This window comes from Rhipicephalus microplus, chromosome 2 (assembly GCF_043290135.1).
Source record: "Rhipicephalus microplus isolate Deutch F79 chromosome 2, USDA_Rmic, whole genome shotgun sequence".
Classification (NCBI taxonomy): domain Eukaryota; kingdom Metazoa; phylum Arthropoda; class Arachnida; order Ixodida; family Ixodidae; genus Rhipicephalus; species Rhipicephalus microplus.
Genome location: NC_134701.1, coordinates 199631175 through 199649243, shown reverse-complemented (window position 1 = coordinate 199649243; position 18069 = coordinate 199631175). Strand labels below are relative to the sequence as shown.

The 18069-nt window shown below is 49.1% G+C and overlaps 12 non-coding genes across 12 annotated transcripts; all 12 read right to left on the bottom strand.

The window, feature by feature from the left end:
- Window positions 1–2286: 2286 nt before the first annotated feature.
- On the bottom strand, window positions 2287–2358 carry TRNAV-AAC (transfer RNA valine (anticodon AAC)). Its single transcript has one exon. It is a non-coding gene; the product is annotated as a tRNA-Val (tRNA).
- A 72-nt stretch (window positions 2359–2430) lies between these two features.
- Window positions 2431–2503, bottom strand: TRNAV-AAC (transfer RNA valine (anticodon AAC)). Its single transcript has one exon. It is a non-coding gene; the product is annotated as a tRNA-Val (tRNA).
- A 72-nt stretch (window positions 2504–2575) lies between these two features.
- TRNAV-AAC (transfer RNA valine (anticodon AAC)) lies at window positions 2576–2648 on the bottom strand. The gene has a single exon. It is a non-coding gene; the product is annotated as a tRNA-Val (tRNA).
- A 72-nt stretch (window positions 2649–2720) lies between these two features.
- Window positions 2721–2793, bottom strand: TRNAV-AAC (transfer RNA valine (anticodon AAC)). The gene has a single exon. It is a non-coding gene; the product is annotated as a tRNA-Val (tRNA).
- A 70-nt stretch (window positions 2794–2863) lies between these two features.
- TRNAV-UAC (transfer RNA valine (anticodon UAC)) lies at window positions 2864–2936 on the bottom strand. Its single transcript has one exon. It is a non-coding gene; the product is annotated as a tRNA-Val (tRNA).
- A 5748-nt stretch (window positions 2937–8684) lies between these two features.
- Window positions 8685–8757, bottom strand: TRNAV-CAC (transfer RNA leucine (anticodon CAG)). Its single transcript has one exon. It is a non-coding gene; the product is annotated as a tRNA-Val (tRNA).
- A 4887-nt stretch (window positions 8758–13644) lies between these two features.
- Window positions 13645–13717, bottom strand: TRNAV-AAC (transfer RNA valine (anticodon UAC)). Its single transcript has one exon. It is a non-coding gene; the product is annotated as a tRNA-Val (tRNA).
- Window positions 13718–13785: 68 nt separating this feature from the next.
- TRNAV-AAC (transfer RNA valine (anticodon AAC)) lies at window positions 13786–13858 on the bottom strand. Its single transcript has one exon. It is a non-coding gene; the product is annotated as a tRNA-Val (tRNA).
- A 363-nt stretch (window positions 13859–14221) lies between these two features.
- Window positions 14222–14294, bottom strand: TRNAV-AAC (transfer RNA valine (anticodon AAC)). Its single transcript has one exon. It is a non-coding gene; the product is annotated as a tRNA-Val (tRNA).
- Window positions 14295–14365: 71 nt separating this feature from the next.
- Window positions 14366–14438, bottom strand: TRNAI-AAU (transfer RNA valine (anticodon AAC)). The gene has a single exon. It is a non-coding gene; the product is annotated as a tRNA-Ile (tRNA).
- A 73-nt stretch (window positions 14439–14511) lies between these two features.
- Window positions 14512–14584, bottom strand: TRNAV-AAC (transfer RNA valine (anticodon AAC)). Its single transcript has one exon. It is a non-coding gene; the product is annotated as a tRNA-Val (tRNA).
- Window positions 14585–14799: 215 nt separating this feature from the next.
- Window positions 14800–14872, bottom strand: TRNAV-AAC (transfer RNA valine (anticodon AAC)). Its single transcript has one exon. It is a non-coding gene; the product is annotated as a tRNA-Val (tRNA).
- Window positions 14873–18069: the final 3197 nt, after the last annotated feature.

The following is an 18069-nucleotide window of genomic DNA, read 5'->3' as shown; positions in this document are numbered from 1 at the left end:
TCTGTCAAGTCTAGCTTTACTGTTGAGCTGGTAATGCGTATAGTGAGTACCCTGCGCCAGTACATATCCCACGTCATCCAAGTTCCGCTCACGCGTCATTGAATCCAATACCGAGGCACTAGAGTCACGTACAAAGTTTTTACATGCCATGTCTTCGGCATTACACACACAGTTGAAATCGCCTAGAAGTATAACTGCCTTCTCGCATGATAATTGATACGTATCAAGACTTTCGAAGAATATTTTCCTATTTTGTTGTCTATTTGGCGCATATACGCACACAACGCGCCAACTAATGCCGGAAAGAAGAAAATCACATGCAATTAATCGCCCTTCATTATCACTGTGTACACTTTTTTCGACAATGCCAATTGTGTTCCTTATAAAGAGAAGACATCCGCCTGAAGTACCTACAGAATGACTCACACATATATTGTATCTGGAGCGGAAGTTCAAAAATATGGTGTCCATCTGCTCTTCAGATTCAATTTTCGTTTCCTGCACAGCGGCGATATCAACGTCATTTTCAAGAAACAAACGACGTAACTGATACTGTCGCCTCTTCGAGCGTAAACCTCTAACGTTAAAAGTGTCGACGCGTAAGGCTGACTCTATATTGAAGGTCATGATTTTTGTTTAGGGAAGGGAGTACAAAACACAGTGTTTACTTTAGGTGAACGTTTCTAAAAAAACGGCTTTAGTTTTACTGAAAATTTTGCGGCAATCCGTCCAGGTTTTACAGAGGCATGGTGTGCGTAAACTCCGTTCACTTACGGGTTACTCTCCATCCGGAAAAAAGGCACAAAAAACTCAAGTCCCAGGAAGCTTTTGCGAAGGCTGCTTGGCCTCCGCCCGTGGATTAGTCTGCAAGTTCGGCCGTGGCTTCAACGTTGGTCGCCTCATTCCCATGGTTTTTGCTGGTGGTTCTTCTCGACCAACGTCTCCGGAGGTAGTGAAGTCTTCCCCAACAATGTCTCTTGGTCGCTTTCCAGCTAGTCCACTGCCTGCGTTGTCGCTGATTTCCATGTCGTCTTGCAGTGTGTCTGCGTCGCTGGGAGCCTTCACAGTCGGCAGGTGCTGTTCTGGCTTGTCTGTCGTTATCGGTTTTTCTGGCTGTGGTTCGGATGCCTTGTTCTCGACCTTTTCATTGTCCATCCTACAAGGCCTGCTCAGTTTCACCAATTCTGGGGTCGCCTCTTCCTTCCTCGCAGTCGCGCTCGCTGCCTCTTCAGCTTCATGCTCATCCATTAACAGCTCTGCGTGGTCGTTGCCACTCGGAGGTCCGGTGACGCTGGCATAAGACAACGTGCAGTCGTTCTCCCCGTGGCCAAATCTTCGGCAGGCACCACAGCGTGGCACACGGCAATCTCGCCGTATGTGCCCGTTTGCTCGACAGCGTAAGCACACTGGCGCTCTGCCCGGAACAACCACCAAAGCTTGCTCACCGCTTACGTTCACTTGGTGAGGCAGGTCATCAATTTTGACGCCCACTTTCAACCGAAGTGTCACAATACGGGTAGTGGAGCCTTTTTCGCTGATGCCGTTTACACGCCACCGCTCTCTGTTGACGTCAACCACTTGGCCGTACGGCTCGAAAGCACGTCACACATCCTCATCGAGAACATTGTGCAGCAGCCAGTGCACTTTCATACGCACATCCTGGTTTGCCGGATCAATGACAAGACAGCGACAATTTTTTACCTTGATATCGCCTTGCGATAGAATCGTCTTGACAGCGTCCATGTTCTTGAACGTTACCGCCCACACATGGCTCATCCTATATGCCCCCAAAGCAACCACTTCGGGGAGCAGTCGCAGGCTGGCCAAGGTGTCACGGAAATCTTCCACTCGATAAGGTCGGGCTCGTACGTCAGCGTGCAGAAAAACCGTATTTAAAACAATTCGTCCTGTAGGAAGGGTTGGCAACACAACTTGATATTCCTTATCGTCATCAAAAGACCTGTTTCCGCGGCTAGTATCTGCCGCAAACGCCGCTCCTACGGAGCACATGATTCCTGCGTCCGACGCGCGTGAGTGCCGACGAAAGAATCCACTACACCACAAGCACAGCTGAGCAGAGCTCTAACAAATGAGTCTTTGTTCAATGAAGTATATTGAAACTGTGAAAAAAGAAGTGCTCTTGTGCCTGCAACGGATCGAACCTGGGGCCTTCTGCGTGTTAGGCGGATGTGTTAACCACTACACCACAAGCACAGCTGTTCAGCGCTCTCACGAATAAGCCTTTGTTCAATTGCGTATATTGAAACTGTAAAAAAGAAGTGCTCTTGCGCCTGCCAGGGATCGAACCTGGGCCTTCCACGTGTTAAACGGATGTGATAACCACTACACTACAAGCACAGCTGTGCAGAGCTCTCATGAATGAGTCTTTGTTCAATGACGTATATTGAAACTAAAAAAAAGAAATGCTCTTGTGCCTGCCAGGGATCGAACCTGGGGCCTTCCGCGTGTTAGGCGGATGTAATAACCACTACACCACAAGCACGGCTGTATAGAGCTCTCACGAATGAGCCTTTGTTCAATTACGTATATTGTAACTGTAAAAAAGAAGTGCTCCTGTGCCTGTCAGGGATCGAACATGAGGCCTTCCGCGTGTTAGGCGGATGTGATAACCGCTACACCACAAGCACAGCTGTGCAGAGCTCTCACGAATCAGCCTTTGTTCAATGACGTATATTGAAACTGTAAAAAAGAAGTGCTCTTGTGCTTGCCAGGGATCGAACCTGGGGCCTTCCGCGTGTTAAGTGGATGTGATAAACACTACACCACAAGCACAGCTTTGCAGAGCTCTCACAAATGAGCCTTTGTTCAATGACGTATATTTAAACTGTAAAAAAAGTGCTCTTGTGCCTGCCAGGGATCGAACCTGGGGCCTTCCGCGTGTAAGGCGGATGTGATAACCACTACACCACAATCACAGCTGTGCAGAGCTCTCACGAATGAGTCTTTGGTCAAAGACGTATATTGAAACTGTAAAAAAAGCAATGCTCTCGTTCCTGCCAGGGATCCAACCTGGTGCCTTCCGCGCGTAAAGCGGATGTGATAACCACTACACCACAAGCACAGCTGTGCAGAGCTCTCACGAATGAGTCTTTGTTCAATGACGTATATTGAAACTGTAAAAAAGAAGTGCTCTAGTGCCTGCCAGAGATCGGACCTGGGGCCTTCCGCGTGTTAAGCGCATGTGATAACTACTACACCACAAGCACAGCTGCGCAGAGCTCTCATGAATGAGTCTTTGTTCAATGACGTATATTGAAACTAAATAAAGAAATGCTCTTGTGTCTGCCAGGTATCGAACCTGGGGCCTTCTGCGTGTTAGGCGTATAATGAAGGAATGATGATAACAAAAGGAAACAACAAGCATCATCGCAGAGTAAGGCACCACGAGATCGGCGCTCGAGCTCCTCAATTTTCCTCGTCCTGTCGCTATCTCCAATCTCCGACCTGCCCGTTTGGTTCGCTCAATAAACCTCTTTACATTTGGTGGATCGTGCTGGGTAACCACATCGCCTACAACCTGGAACTCCGATCTCGCACCCTGCCGTCGACCATGCAAGTTGACGCTGCCCAACAAACAATACCTCTCGCGGCCACTACTTGCCCCGGCCTGGTTCATCAGCGAGACCCCTCGATCTTTGCCGGCACCGAAGACCAGGACGTCGAGGACTGGCTGTCGTCATACGAGAAAGTCAGTGGACCCAACAGGTGGGATGACGCTGCTAAGCTAGGCACTGTCAATTTTTATCTCACCGACGTGGCCAAGCTGTGGTATACGAACCATGAAACCGAGTTCGCGAATTGGTCCGCCTTCAAGGAGGCAATACGTGCCGTTTTTGGTCGTCCTGCCTTACGGAAGCTACGCGCCGAACAACGTCTGCGCACACGGGCACAGGAGCGAGGTGAAACTTTCACATCATATATAGAAGATGTTATTGATCTCTGCCGGCGCGTCGATGCTTCCATGAGCGAGAGTGCGAAGATACAGCACATTATGAAGGGCGTCGACGATGACGTTTTCCAGATGCTTCTCGTGAAGTCTCCAAGCACTGTGGCAGAAGTAGTGACTTTGTGCCAAAGCTATGATGAATTGCGGAGGCTACGAGCTCAGACGCGACGCTCATTCCAGACAATCCAACCAGTGACCGCACTGGACGCTATGGCTGACCAGGCAAACCTTCTCGCACAAATGAAAGACTTCGTGCGAGAGGAAGTGGCTCGGCAGCTTTCTCTGCTGCCTTTTGCTCAACGCCAGGAGCTCTCGCACCAACAGCCACTGCGACACCCACCACCATTGGCTCCCATGCTCCGACATGTGGTTCATTAGCAGATTTCCGAGGCTATGCCGGTGCCCTTGCAGCAGCCCCCCGTCACCGCGCCTCGTACTTACGCTGAGGCACTAAAGCGGCAGCAGCGACATCACCCCCCGTCGTTCCAGGGACTGCCGTATACCTCAGCCCCGACTCAGCCGTCCACCGCCTGGGTTCCTCCCATTGCCACCACAGCCTCGACACACCCGTCTGCCGCATGGACTGGTCCCCTCGTCGCCAATACTTGGAGAACGCGCGATAACCGGCCCATCTGTTTTGCGTGCGGCGGCCCTGGCCATATCGCCCGTTACTGCCGTCGTCGCGTGCCGGGATACACAGACGCCCGGACACACAACAGCTTCATGGACCTTTCTCCATCCCGTCTGGAAAATTCTGACCCTCAGTCAAGCTCGTCTTCACGGGAATGTCCGCGTACTATGTCTGGTCGCTCACCTTCACCCCGTCGTCGCTCCCTGTCACCCATGCGTCGTCGGCCAGCTCCTGAACACGAGGGAAACTAACGGCCGCAGTTCAGGAGGCAAGAACTGCGCTGTCGAAATGCTCAAGTCCTCGGACATTGCCGTCGAATATTTTTGAAGTTTTTGTAGAAGGTACTCGAGCATATGCTCTAGTGGATACTTGTGCTGCTGTTTCCGTGATAGACGCTAAACTTTGCCGCAAGCTCCGTAAAGTGACGACGCCTTTTAACATGATGTCCTTGCAAACAGCGAATGGGGACCCGGTTCAGCTTGTATCCGCCTGTACTGTCCGACTGATGATCGCGAATGACCACTACACTGTTGAGTTTATTGTCCTGTCGTCATGCTCACACGACATCATACTTGGATGGGATTTTTTATCGCGTAACCATGCCGTTATTGATTGTGCAAGATCGGAGCTTGAACTTTTCCCGTTTTACGACCAACCAACCAGCCGCATTCAGCCCGCCGTACACAAACTCGTCGTCAAAGAAGGCACTGAAATTCCTCCGACAGCAGCTGTGTTGCTCCCCGTGTTCTGTGACGGCATTAGGAACGAAGCTGCATTCTTTGAGCCATCAAGCCTCTTCCTTAGTCCAAGATCACTTCTTCTGCCTTATTCGACCCTCTCTATTTCTGAAGGAAACAGCGCTCTTTGCCTCATCAATCCCCTTCCGTATCCCGTTGAACTGTTTCAAGGTGAATCTCTTGGACACGTGCATGCCATTGATAAGGAACAAATTTTTACCATGCCGCCAGATTGTTCCGGTGACTACGACGCCATAAGTGCCCTCAACCCTTCCAATATACCACCTTGCGAGCTTTTCGATTCATCGATTGCCGACGGACTATCGCCATCTGAACGCTCTGAGCTCCTTCAGCTGCTCTACCAGTTTCGTGAATCCTTTGACGTTGCTCAACCTACCCTTGGCCGAACTCCCAGTTTTTTCCACCGCATCGACACAGGTTCCAACGCGCCAGTACGACAGCGACCATACCATGTTTCCGCCACAGAACGTCAGGTTATCACTGAACACGTTGACGATATGCTCAAGCGCGACGTTATCCGACCTTCCCAAAGTCCATGGGCATCACCTGTCGTTCTTGTTAAGAAGAAGGATGGTGCAATTCGCTTCTGCGTTGATTACAGGCGCTTAAATAAGATCACTCGCAAAGACGTATACCCTTTGCCCAGGATTGATGACGCCCTTGATTGCTTACAAGGTGCCGAGTTTTTTTCGTCGTTAGATTTGCGTTCGGGGTATTGGCAGGTGCCCTTAGCAGATGGTGATTGTCCAAAAACAGCATTCGTGACACCGGACGGGCTATATGAGTTCAATGTCATGCCCTTCGGCCTCTGCAATGCGCCGGCCACATTCGAGCGCATGATGGACTCGGTTCTGCGGGGTTTGAAATGGAAAATATGCCTCTGCTACCTCGACGATATCGTCGTCTTTGCACCCGATTTCGCAACACACCTTGTACGCCTGAAACATGTCCTCACGTGTCTGAAGAATGCGCAGCTCCAACTGAATCTAAAGAAATGCCACTTCGCTGCTCAGACGCTCACCATTCTCGGTCACGTCGTATCAAAGGATGGCGTTCTTCCCGACCCGGCTAAACTACGCGCTGTGGCTGAATTCCCCAAACCAACGACTGTAAAACAGTTACGCAGCTTCGTAGGATTGTGCTCCTACTTTCGTCGGTTTGTGCGCAACTTTGCCTCCATAATTGCCCCTTTGAGCCAACTTTTAAGCAGTGCCAACGACATCTCATCATGTTCTTCCGAATGTGATCACGCATTTACCACTCTTCGCCGTCTCCTGACATCACCGCCTATATTGCGCCACTATGATCCCACGGCTGCAACTGAAATCCATACAGACGCCAGCGGTGTCGGTCTCGGTGCAGTTCTCGCTCAACGCAAGCCTGGATCCCCTGAGTATGTCGTCACCTACGCCAGCAGAACGCTCAACAAGGCTGAGGTAAACTACAGTGTTACCGAAAAAGAGTGCTTAGCCATACTTTGGGCAATTGTGAAATTTCGCCCATACTTATATGGCCGCACCTTTGCTGTAGTTACAGACCATCATGCCTTATGTTGGTTGTCGTCGCTGAAGGATCCATCAGGTCGCCTTGCTCGTTGGGCTCTGCGACTTCAAGAGTATGACATCCGCGTCGTGTACTGTTCCGGCCGCCAACATGCTGATGCTGATGCGCTCTCGCGATCACCACTGTCGACTGAGGCTGCCTCTATATCTTCTATGGAACACGCGCTGTCCGCTCTTGACATCGACACAATGACCTCTGCACAGCGCGACGATCCATGGATAACTTCGCTTCTGGACGCGTTATCTGGGGTACCGACACTTCCCATCACTCGAGCAATGCGACGCCAGGCTTCGCACTTCACCATTCGAGGTGGCCTCTTGTACCGGCGCAATTACTCACCAGACGGCAGGAAGTGGCTGCTCGTTATTCCCCGAAAGCTGCGCTCTACAATCTGTGCATCATTTCACTCCTACCCGCAATGCGCTCACGCCGGTGTCTTCAAGACCTACGAGCGTTTAAGGAAGCGGTACTACTGGCGTGGGATGTTTACTTTTGTTCGACAGTTTATTCGCGGCTGCCACGAGTGTCAGCGACGAAAACAGCCACCGAATGCAGGAGCAGCTCCACTACAGCCGCTTGCGTGCCCTGACCACCCATTCGATCGCGTCGGAATCGACCTTTATGGACCACTGCCATTGACCACAGCAGGTAACCGGTGGGCTATCGTTGCTGTAGATCACCTGACACGGTACGCCGAAACCGCTGCTCTTCCTACGGCGACCGCTCAGGACGTCGCATCTTTCATCCTCCATCGGTTTGTGTTGCGTCACGGCCCTCCTCGCGAGCTCCTCAGTGACCGGGGCCGTGTATTTCTATCCGACGTAATCCAAGCACTTCTCCGTCAGTGCCATATTGTACACCGGATGAGTACTGCTTACCACCCTCAGACGAATGGCCTGACTGAGCGGTTTAATCGGACCCTGGGTGACATGCTCGCGACGCATGTGGCATCTGACCAAACGAACTGGGACCTGGTTCTTCCGTTTGCGACCTACGCGTACAACACCGCTACCCAAGTCACCACCGGCTTTTCTCCATTCTACCTTCTATACGGACGTCAACCATCGCACACAATTGACACTTTGCTGCCATACGCACCAGATGTATCTGAGTGCACGACCGTGTCTGAAGCCGCCCGTCATGCCGAAGAATGCCGCCAACAGCGAAGCAGTTTACTACGGCTGACCAGCAACGCCAGAAAAAGGCCCGCGATGACGACCACCCTCCTGCCGCCAAGTTCACCCCTGGAACCCTTGTACGGCTGTATGTACCACCCTGTGCACCTGGTTTGTCTACCAAGCTACTTTCAAATTACCATGGCCCATACCGCGTGGTAGAGCGCACATCGCCCGTCAATTACGCCATCGAACCGCTTACGCCACCCGGTGACCATCGTCGGCGTGGACACGATATTGTTCACGTGGACCGCTTGAAGCCGTACTTCGACCCGCTCGTTCCTACTTGTTAGATCGCCAGGATGGCTTGATCTTTCTCGACGGGGGCAATTATAATGAAGGAATGATGATAACAAAAGGAAACAGCAAGCATCATCGCAGAGTAAGGCACCACGAGATCGGCGCTCGAGCTCCTCCATCTTCCTCGTCCTGTCGCTATCTCGAATCTCCGACCTGCCCGTTTGGTTCGCCCAATAAACCTCTTTAGAGGCGGATGTGATAACCACTACACCACAAGCACAGCTGTGCAGAGCTCTAATGAATGAGTCTTTGTTCAATGACGTATATTGAAATTAAAAAATAAATGCTCCTGTGCCTGCCAGGAATCGAACCTGGGGCCTTCCGCGTGTGAAGCGGATGTGATAACCACTACAACACAAGCACTTTTTTTTTCTTTATTGCCTGTTTTCGGCTCACGTAAACAATACACATATTAACTGATACACAACACAATCCAAAACATTGTAAAAACCGTGGCTCAAAGATGTGGCCACGCATCTGTTAAAATGTTTTTATCGTCGATAGAATTCCTCCAACTTTTGTTCATCCACAAAATTTCTTATATACTCTTTGAAGTACTGGGTGGGTGCTCGTGCATCTACATCAAAGTGCATGGCTGCCATCCTGGATTTCCAAATGCTATGAAGAGCCATAAGCATTATCATATCATATGGGGTACCATCGTCACTTTGTATTTGCAAATAGCGGATGCCATATGCATCAATGGGGAAGTCTTTTTTGATCGTGCGCTGGAGCACGTCCCAAAGAAAAACAGCATCCCAGCAGTCAATGAATACATGCTCAATTGTCTCCTCCTTTCTGCATAATATGCAATGCGTGCCCCAAGGAACGTAAAACCCCTTTGCAGCCATCCAGGTTTTGACGGTCAGCGTACCGGTATGTAATTTAAAAAAGAAATTCTTAGCACCTGGCGATATTTTCATCGCCTTGACGCGCTTTAGTACAGTGTGGCCATGGCATACATTGTAAAGGGACCGATACAAAGGCACTGGTAAAAACACATCACGTAGGTCCTTGTACAACTTACTTCGTCGGACTTGACTCAAGTATTCAAGTGAAAACCGCACTGACAGAAACCTACAAGAAAGTACAACTTCGCGGAGAAAGCCATAAACACCACCAGGTACGCTGCAGGTTGATACAACCATGTTAGGCAAGTGTTGCCCCAGGCGAAGTTGACAGACAGTGCGAAGGAATGGGTTGTCGACGTCTCTAAAGAAACAAAACCGATTGACTACCTGTCTTAAAAACAAGTGCGACAAGCCGAGTCCTCCATTTCGCACTCGAAGAAATAAATTGGTCCGACTCGATCTTTCCCAAGACGATTCCCACACAAAGACAGCGAACACACGGTGAAATTTTTGGATGTTTACCCTTGAACAATGTAAGACTTGTAAGATATACCAAATTTTACTCACTAAGAATATGTTGCAAATTGTGGCTTTAGAAAACATAGACCAATTCCAGCCATTCCACTTGTTCACTCTTTCCCGCAGGTTATCCACTTGGCTCCTCCAGTACGAGTCGCTGTCTTTGTAGCATTCGAGGGGGGCACCCAAGTATTTCACCGGTGTCGTAACAAACCTTATGCTGGCAAAACTGTCTGGGGTTTCTGCCCAGTCACCGTGCCAAAAGCCAAGGCATTTTCCCCAGTTTACAGCGCTGCCACTTGCAACACAGAAGTTAGTAACGCATTTGACAGCATCTGCTATGCTGTCAGAGTCCGCGCAAAAAATGGCAATATCGTCCGCATACGCCAACAGTCGGACTTCAACCTCGTGCAGCTTAAACCCACGAACACAGTCATTCTTTATGACACTCAAACAAAAGGACTCTATGTACAAACAAAACAATAGTGGTGAGAGAGGACAACCCTGACGGACCGAACGCTTGACTGGGATGCGCTTCCCCACCACCTTGTTAACGATTAGCCGCGTTGAGCAGTCTCGGTACGCCATGACAACCCCCTCTTTGATTATTTTCCCTAAATTCACATAATCTAGGATGCACAGCAGAATTTCATGAGGCACCCTGTCAAAAGCCTTCTCGAGGTCGATTTGCAGCATTGCGACTCTCGCACCAATAGCGTCGCAACATTCGAGGATGCTCCGGGCTGCGTGTATATTCGTGAGGATAGTTCGACCTTTAATGCCGCACGTCTGATGCGGCCCCACGAGCTCCGTAATGACTGTTTGCAACCTTTTAGCTAGGATTTTCATGAATATCTTGTAATCTCCATTAGTGAGGCAGATTGGGCGGTAAGAATTTACTTTGCGCAGTGCAACGGGGTCTTCCGATTTTGGTATAAGAACAGTGTGAGATGATGAAAAGGACGGGGGTAATATTTTCAGCTCGAATGCCTCATTATAAACGTCGGCTAAGACTGGTGTTATTTCAAACTTGAAACACTTATAAAAGGCGGAAGTCAGGCCATCAGGGCCAGGCGATTTCCCGGGATGCATACTTTCAATAGCACTGTTAACTTCCTCTTCCGAAATGGGTTCCTCCAATAATTCTTTTGCATTATTGTCAAGCTTCGGCATCAGCGGTAAAAAATCTTTTTTAAAACGATCGACATCAACTGAGCTGGCGGCGAATAAACCATTGAAGTGCTCAAAGAAAGCACGCTCGATAACATCTGCGACATCGCTGACTTCACCCTCGTGTTCAATTTCTGTTATCTGATTACGACGCGCATGCCACTTTTCTGAGCCCAACGCCCTTTTTGACGGTGCTACTGCCGTTATCAGTCGCTCGGCTCTTGCCCGAACCATAGCACCGCGGTATCTTTCGACATCGAACCGCTCAATTTTACTTTTCAACGCGCGAATATCTTCAAGAAACATGCCGGGCAATCTACATTCTTCGAGGAGCAATTTTTCCAGGTTTCTGCGCATGAGCTTTTCTTCTGCTCCTTTTTCTCTGCTTATAGCGCTCGAGCGTTCCAAAGCCTTCAATTTAACGACCTGCTTGAAGTTCTCCCATTTTTCTCTAAACGTGTTTTTACTGCGAACTTTCATTTTTTCAACTTCCGTCATTACTTCCTCCATAAATTTTTCATCACTCAGCAGATTCGAATTCAATTTCCATAGTTGCCACTCGAAGGCCCTTTTCGTTTCTTTCGTGCTAGCTACTACAAAGCTAACCAAGCAGTGGTCACTAAATGAAACGGCGTTAACACGGTATGCCTTGCAAATCGGTACCAATTCTACACTCACGTACGCCCTATCTAGTCGGGCATGGCTGGCTGCCTGAAAGTGGGTGTACTGCATAGTCCGGCCACCACCGAGACATTCAGCCACATCCTCCAAACCATGTTCTCTTACCATATCGCTTAATACAGCCGTACTTGCATCCCTGTAAGGTCGTTCGCTAGTTTTGTCTTTGGCTGAAAGGACGCAGTTGAAATCGCCAATAATGATTAGAAGCCTATTACATTTGGTATACTGCTTCAGTTGTTCGAAAAATATGCGTCTTTCATCAGTGACAGTCGGTGCGTACAAGCATATTACGCGCCATTCTAATCCCGAAAACAAAAGATCACAAACAATGAGCCGACCAGACGGAGATGACGTTGACGCTTCTACTTTAGCACCCAGACTCTGTCTGACGAACAAAACGCAACCAGAAGAAGTCCCTATGGCATGGCTAACTACAACAGAATACCGCGGCAAGAATTGGCGCACCATGCCCCCATCGTCACCATGGACTTTAGTCTCTTGGACTGCCAGTATGTCAAGGTCGAGGTCACTTACTAGCCGATAAAGTTGACATTGTTTTCTCCGTGAGGCCAGGCCACGCACATTTAAAGTGGCCACACGGATTGAATTTTCTATTTGCACCATTGTAAGGCTACGAAAAACCCAGGGGCATGGCGCTTACCTTACAACTGCAATTCCTTCCTGAACACCTTGTCCCAGTACAGTCCTTAAGTTGGCGAAGGCGGCATTTCCGCCGTCTTGCGCTCCGACGAAATGTTTGGCCGTGGCCGGATGGTAGGCCGCCGAGCGGGAGTCGTCTTGGCGGGTGGTTCGTCCGGCGAGGCAGCAGTGGTGCCCTTGTCTTTTTTCCCTTCGTCACGGGGACGCTTCCCCGTCACAGTGCCACTGTCGCTTTCAATCCCAGTCATCGGTTCAGCCTCGGAGGGGGTCTCGTCTGCTGAGCCAAGACACGTGTCGCCGGTGCTGCTTGCATCCACCTTTTCACTACTTTCGCCTACGCCTTCATATGGAAGCCCGGTGTCGGGCTTACCTGGTGCTTCACACACTCCCTCTTCTTGACGGCATGACGACCCATCTTCCACAGCAGAGCTCGGGTTAACTCCTGCTGTTTCTTCCGAGTCTGCTTCGTCCATGAGGTGCTCCAGTGCATCACTTTCCTGCGCTGGTCCAGTCACACTGGCATATGTCTTCGCGCAGTCGGCGTCTTCGTGTCCGAAGCGGCGGCAACGACTGCAGCGGGGTACTCGGCAGTCGCGACGTATGTGACCGGTACACTTGCACCGTAGGCACAATGGTGCACGGTTTGGAACGACAACGAGAGTCAGCTCTCCGGCAATCTTGAGCTGGTGCGGAATGTCATCCACCTTGACGTCGGAGTGCAGCTTTAGTCCCACAGACCGCGTCGTTGAGCCCTTTTCTGTGATGTCCGGAGCTCGCCACTTCTCCCGTTTCACTTCGAATACTTTCCCATAGGGAGTCAAGGCAACACGCACGTCTTCGTCAGTCACGCCGTGCAGCAACCAGTGAAGCTTCATGCGAACCTCGTGGTTATTTAGGTCAATGAGCAAACATGGGCGATCCTATACCTTCACATCAATGGCGGAGAGCAACTTCCGAGCAGCCTCAGCACTCGTCAGTGTCACAGCCCATACGTGGTTCATTTGATACGCCCCCAACGCCAAAACGTCGTCGAGCGCACCAAGCTTGGCCAAAGTGTCCCGGTAATCTTCGACGCGGTAAGGCCGGGCTCTCGGATCACCATGCATGAAAACGGCATTCGCAGCGATGCGTCCGGAAGGCAGATTGGGCAAAATCACCTGATAATTGTCGGCACTAGGCGCAAAAACCCTGTTACCGCGACCCGTTCGGGCCGCTGATACCGCTCCGTCGGAGCCGAACATTCCGCGACCGTATCGCTCGAAAGCCGGAAGTGGAATGGCGACTAAACCACAAGCACAGCTGTACACGGCTTTCGTGAATGCGTCTTTGTTCAATGGCGTATTTTGAAACTGTAAAAAAAGAAAGGCTTTGTGCCTGCCAGGGATCGAACCTGGGGCCTTCCGCGTGTTAGGCGGATGTGATAACCACTACACCACAAGCACAGCTGTACACGGCTCTCGCGAACGAGACTTTGTTCAATGGCGTATTTTGAAACTAAAAAGAAATGTCTTGTGCCTGCCAGGGATCGAACCTGGGGCCTTCCGCGTGTTAGGCGGATGTGATAACCACTACACCACAAGCACAGCTACACACGGCTCTCGCGAATGAGTCTTTGTTCAATGGCGTATTTTGAAACTGTAAAAAAAGAAATGCTCTCGTGCCTGGCAGGGATCGAACCTGATACTTCCGCGTGTTAGGCGGATGTGATAACCACTACACCACAAGGACAGTTCAGCAGAGCTCTCACAAATGAGTCGTTGTTCAATGAAGTATATTGAAACTGTGAAAAAAGAAGTGCTCTTGTGCCTGCAACGGATCGAACCTGGGGCCTTCTGCGTGTTAGGCGGATGTGATAACCACTACACCACAAGCACAGCTGTTCAGAGCTCTCACGAATGAGCCTTTGTTCAATTGCGTATATTGAAACTGTAAAAAAGAAGTGCTCTTGTGCCTGCCAGGGATCGAACCTGGGGCTTTCCACGTGTTAAGCGGATGTGATAACCACTACACCACAAGCACAGCTGTGCAGAGCTCTCATGAATGAGTCTTTGTTCAATGACGTATATTGAAAGTAAAAAAAGAAATGCTCTTGTGCCTGCCAGGGATCGAACCTGGGGCCTTCCGCGTATTAAGTGGATGTGATAACCACTACACCACAAGCACGGCTGTATAGAGCTCTCACGAATGAGCCTTTGTTCAATTACGTATATTGAAACTGTAAAAAAAGAAGTGCTCTTGTGCCTGTCAGGGATCGAACCTGGGGCCTTACGCGTGTTAGGCGGATGTGATAACCGCTACACCACAAGCACAGCTGTGCAGAGCTCTCACGAATGAACCTTTGTTCAATGACGTATATTGAAACTGTAAAAAGGAAGTGCTCTTGTGCCTGCCAGAGATCGAACCTGGGGCCTTTCGCGTATTAAGTGGATGTGATAACCACTACACCACAAGCACAGCTGTGCAGAGCTCTCATCAATGAGTCTTTGTTCAATGACGTATATTGAAAATAAAAAAGAAATGCTCTTGTGCCTGCCAGGAATCGAACCTGGGGCCTTCCGCGTGTTAGGCGGATGTGATAACCACTACACCACAAGGACAGTTGAGCAGAGCTGTCACAAATGAGTCGTTGTTCAATAAAGTATATTGAAACTGTGAAAAAAGAAGCGCTCTTGTGCCTGCAACGGATCGAACCTGGGGCCTTCTGCGTGTTAGGCGGATGTGATAACCACTACACCACAAGCACAGCTGTTCAGAGATCTCACGAATGAGCCTTTGTTCAATTGCGTATATTGAAACTGTAAAAAAGAAGTGCTCTCGTGCCTGCCAGGGATCGAACCTGGGGCTTCCCAGGCAGCACGCCGCCGTTGGACCAATCTTGGACCAACATCGGCTAACATCGGCACCGACGTCGGGCCGACGTCGGAAGTGCAACTTCTTCCAATGTCGGGCCGACGTTCAAGCCAATGATGGGCCGACGTTTTGCCGATGTTTTAGCCAGTATGCAACCAACATTGGGCCGACGAAGGCCCATCGTATTGCCGACAAAGCTGCCAATGTTCGGCCAACATTGGGCCATATTTCAGCCAATCACATGCCATTTTTACGCTGATGTTTGCTGCACGACGAATATTGGCTACGGATGTACGACCGACATTGGACCAATCCAGGGCCACATTGCAGCCAATCAAATGCCGTTATTACACCGATGTTTCCTGCACGACGAATATTGGCTACTGATTGGCTTGCCATTATGTAACCATAATGTAGGGAATTTTTCTTACCGGAAGATTCAAACAATATGCCTCGATGACCCGCTCTTGTAGCTTTGCAGCCCTGTATACTTGGGGCAACAGAAAATTGAATGCTGAGAACTGAAAGCAGTTACTCGATCTATTTCATCTTTTATACCTCATTCCCTTTGCTAACACTAGAAGTGTAGTTTATTTTTTTACCAATTTATCTTTTGCAATAGCGAGTGCTTTATTTGGTACTGGTATTTGGTACAGCAGATCGAAAAAAGTCGTTAGGAAGGAAATGCTGAAAGCGTATGTCCCCCACTTGCAATCCCCACATATGTCCCCCACATGGTAATCGAGAATATTCATAGTTTAGAGCATTTTTTTGTAACTAAAACATGGTGATGGTGCTTCCGAATCAGCATAAGCTAGCCGAACAGTGCACCACCGACAGTCTGCAGACTATTCTTTGTTTTTTTTTTATTTGGTACAACAAAAAATGTATACATTGAAAAATATATATACACAACTAAAAAAGGCCCGCTCTACTGCAGGTCAGGTTGCGTTGGGGGCACAGTGACAGTGGTGCTGTCAAGGCCCTGGCTGCTGTGGCTGGGCAGGAAGCCAGCTGCCGCGAGCAGCCGATAATCTGCACTCTGAGAGTGGGGATCATCGGGCTGCTCCACGACAAATGCTTCTCTGAAGCGCCGCTTCCTGCCCCCACAGCGATCACCAGACCCTGGCAGCAACCTCTTAATAAAGTTGAGGGCCTCCGCCTGGTCGCACCCTGCTTTTTGGCAGATGACATCTGCATACAAGAACAGAAATACCATAGTACATATGAAGCACTGCAGTACAGAGAATACACAAGGGTACACACACATAAAACAATGAACAAGTCTAACCTGTCACTAATCTACAGAGCCTCAGTTTCACAAAGGCCCTTTTCCCTTTTCTGCCATGAAGGCTGTACAGCACTTGCACGTCATGTGCCAATACAGCCTTCATGGCATTCACACCAATTTCTCGGAGGCCACGTCCCCCAATCTGCAGGAGGTGCTTGCGCTGTAAAAAAATGCAAGAAGCATAGTTGGGGTAAACGCAACAGCAAATTGAAATGTTTTCATGATAAAAATCTGCAAGAAGAGGACACTGAAAACAACAACTTGAATTTTTGGGCATCACAACATTTCATTGTTTTTTTATGCTAACTTCAACTCACTTGACCTAAAATGGTTTCCACATCAGCCCTCTCACACTCAGTGTGAGAACCTTTCAGAGTCCTTCTCTGAATGCAGTTTCGCTGTTATGAAATCAAATACAACACTGTTATAACCCTTAATAAATATTGATTCTAGCTATGAAATAGTATAATTACTTTGTACAGTGCTCAAATTCCAATACACGTTTCTTCGAGGTTACAATGTCTTTGCCTGAATGTTGACCAGGAGTAGCTTCTACAGGTGAAAAACGATAAAATATGTGGAATTCAAAAAGAAGCTTGGACATGTTTTTAATCAATGCATTGTAAGCAGAGCACAACAAGATAAATGAACATGATCAAGGCGTACTAAGAGGCAACCTTAGAGCGACCAAATCTTGGTCATAGATGAAACTGATAGAAAAATAAAGGTCGCACTCGATGGTCGCACCATTTGCTGTTTATATTTTTCTGTGATAGCCAACAAAGAGGCATGTTGCTATAGAAATCTCATCACAATAAACAAAGGTGCATTTTTCTTCACACTGCGAAATTGGGTGCATGTTAGATTTTTAAAAAAGTAAGAAATAGGCTAACACAAGGCAGGGTGGACTGTAGCTCAAAGTAGAGAAAGCCACAGCGGACACGAAATAGGGTGATAAATGAACAAAATTACTGAATGTCTCTTTTAAGCAGGCTATTGCTAGTCACTGCCCATCAAACACACGATGCCGCCTACATCGTCTGCTAGCTTAGGACAGTTCATTCGGACTTCACAGACTTTAGTAAATACAGTCGAATCTCATTAATTCCAACACACTTAATTCGAACTGACGCTGTGGTCCTCACAGACTTTAGTAAATACAGTCGAATCTCATTAATTCCAACACACTTAATTCGAACTGACGCTGTGGTCCTATCAAAGCTATACCGCGCTCCGAAAATGCTCTCAGCACCCCGCCCAATCCTGCGGTGGCACTTCAGACACCTCATCGCTGTGCTTGAAGAAGAAAATGAAGAAAAGGAAAGAAAAGACTGCGGTGGAATGTTTGCCAAATGCCAATCTGCGACATTCCTGTGCCACGCTTTGGCTTTTTCCGTCCCTGCCACATAGAGGCCCTTCACCTCTTAACACTGCGCATGAAGAGAAAGAGGGGAAAAAAAGCTGTCGCAGAGAGTTGGCTCTTTCATGCCGATCTGCAAGGCGCCGGTGTCACGCTTCCCTGTTTTTCGTTCCTGCTATGTAGAGACTCTTCTCCTTTCAACACCGCGCATGAAGAGAGGAAAAAAAAAGCTGCCGCGGAGTGTTTCTCTCTCGAATGCCAATCTGCTTTTCTCCAGGTGGAGACGCTCCTCC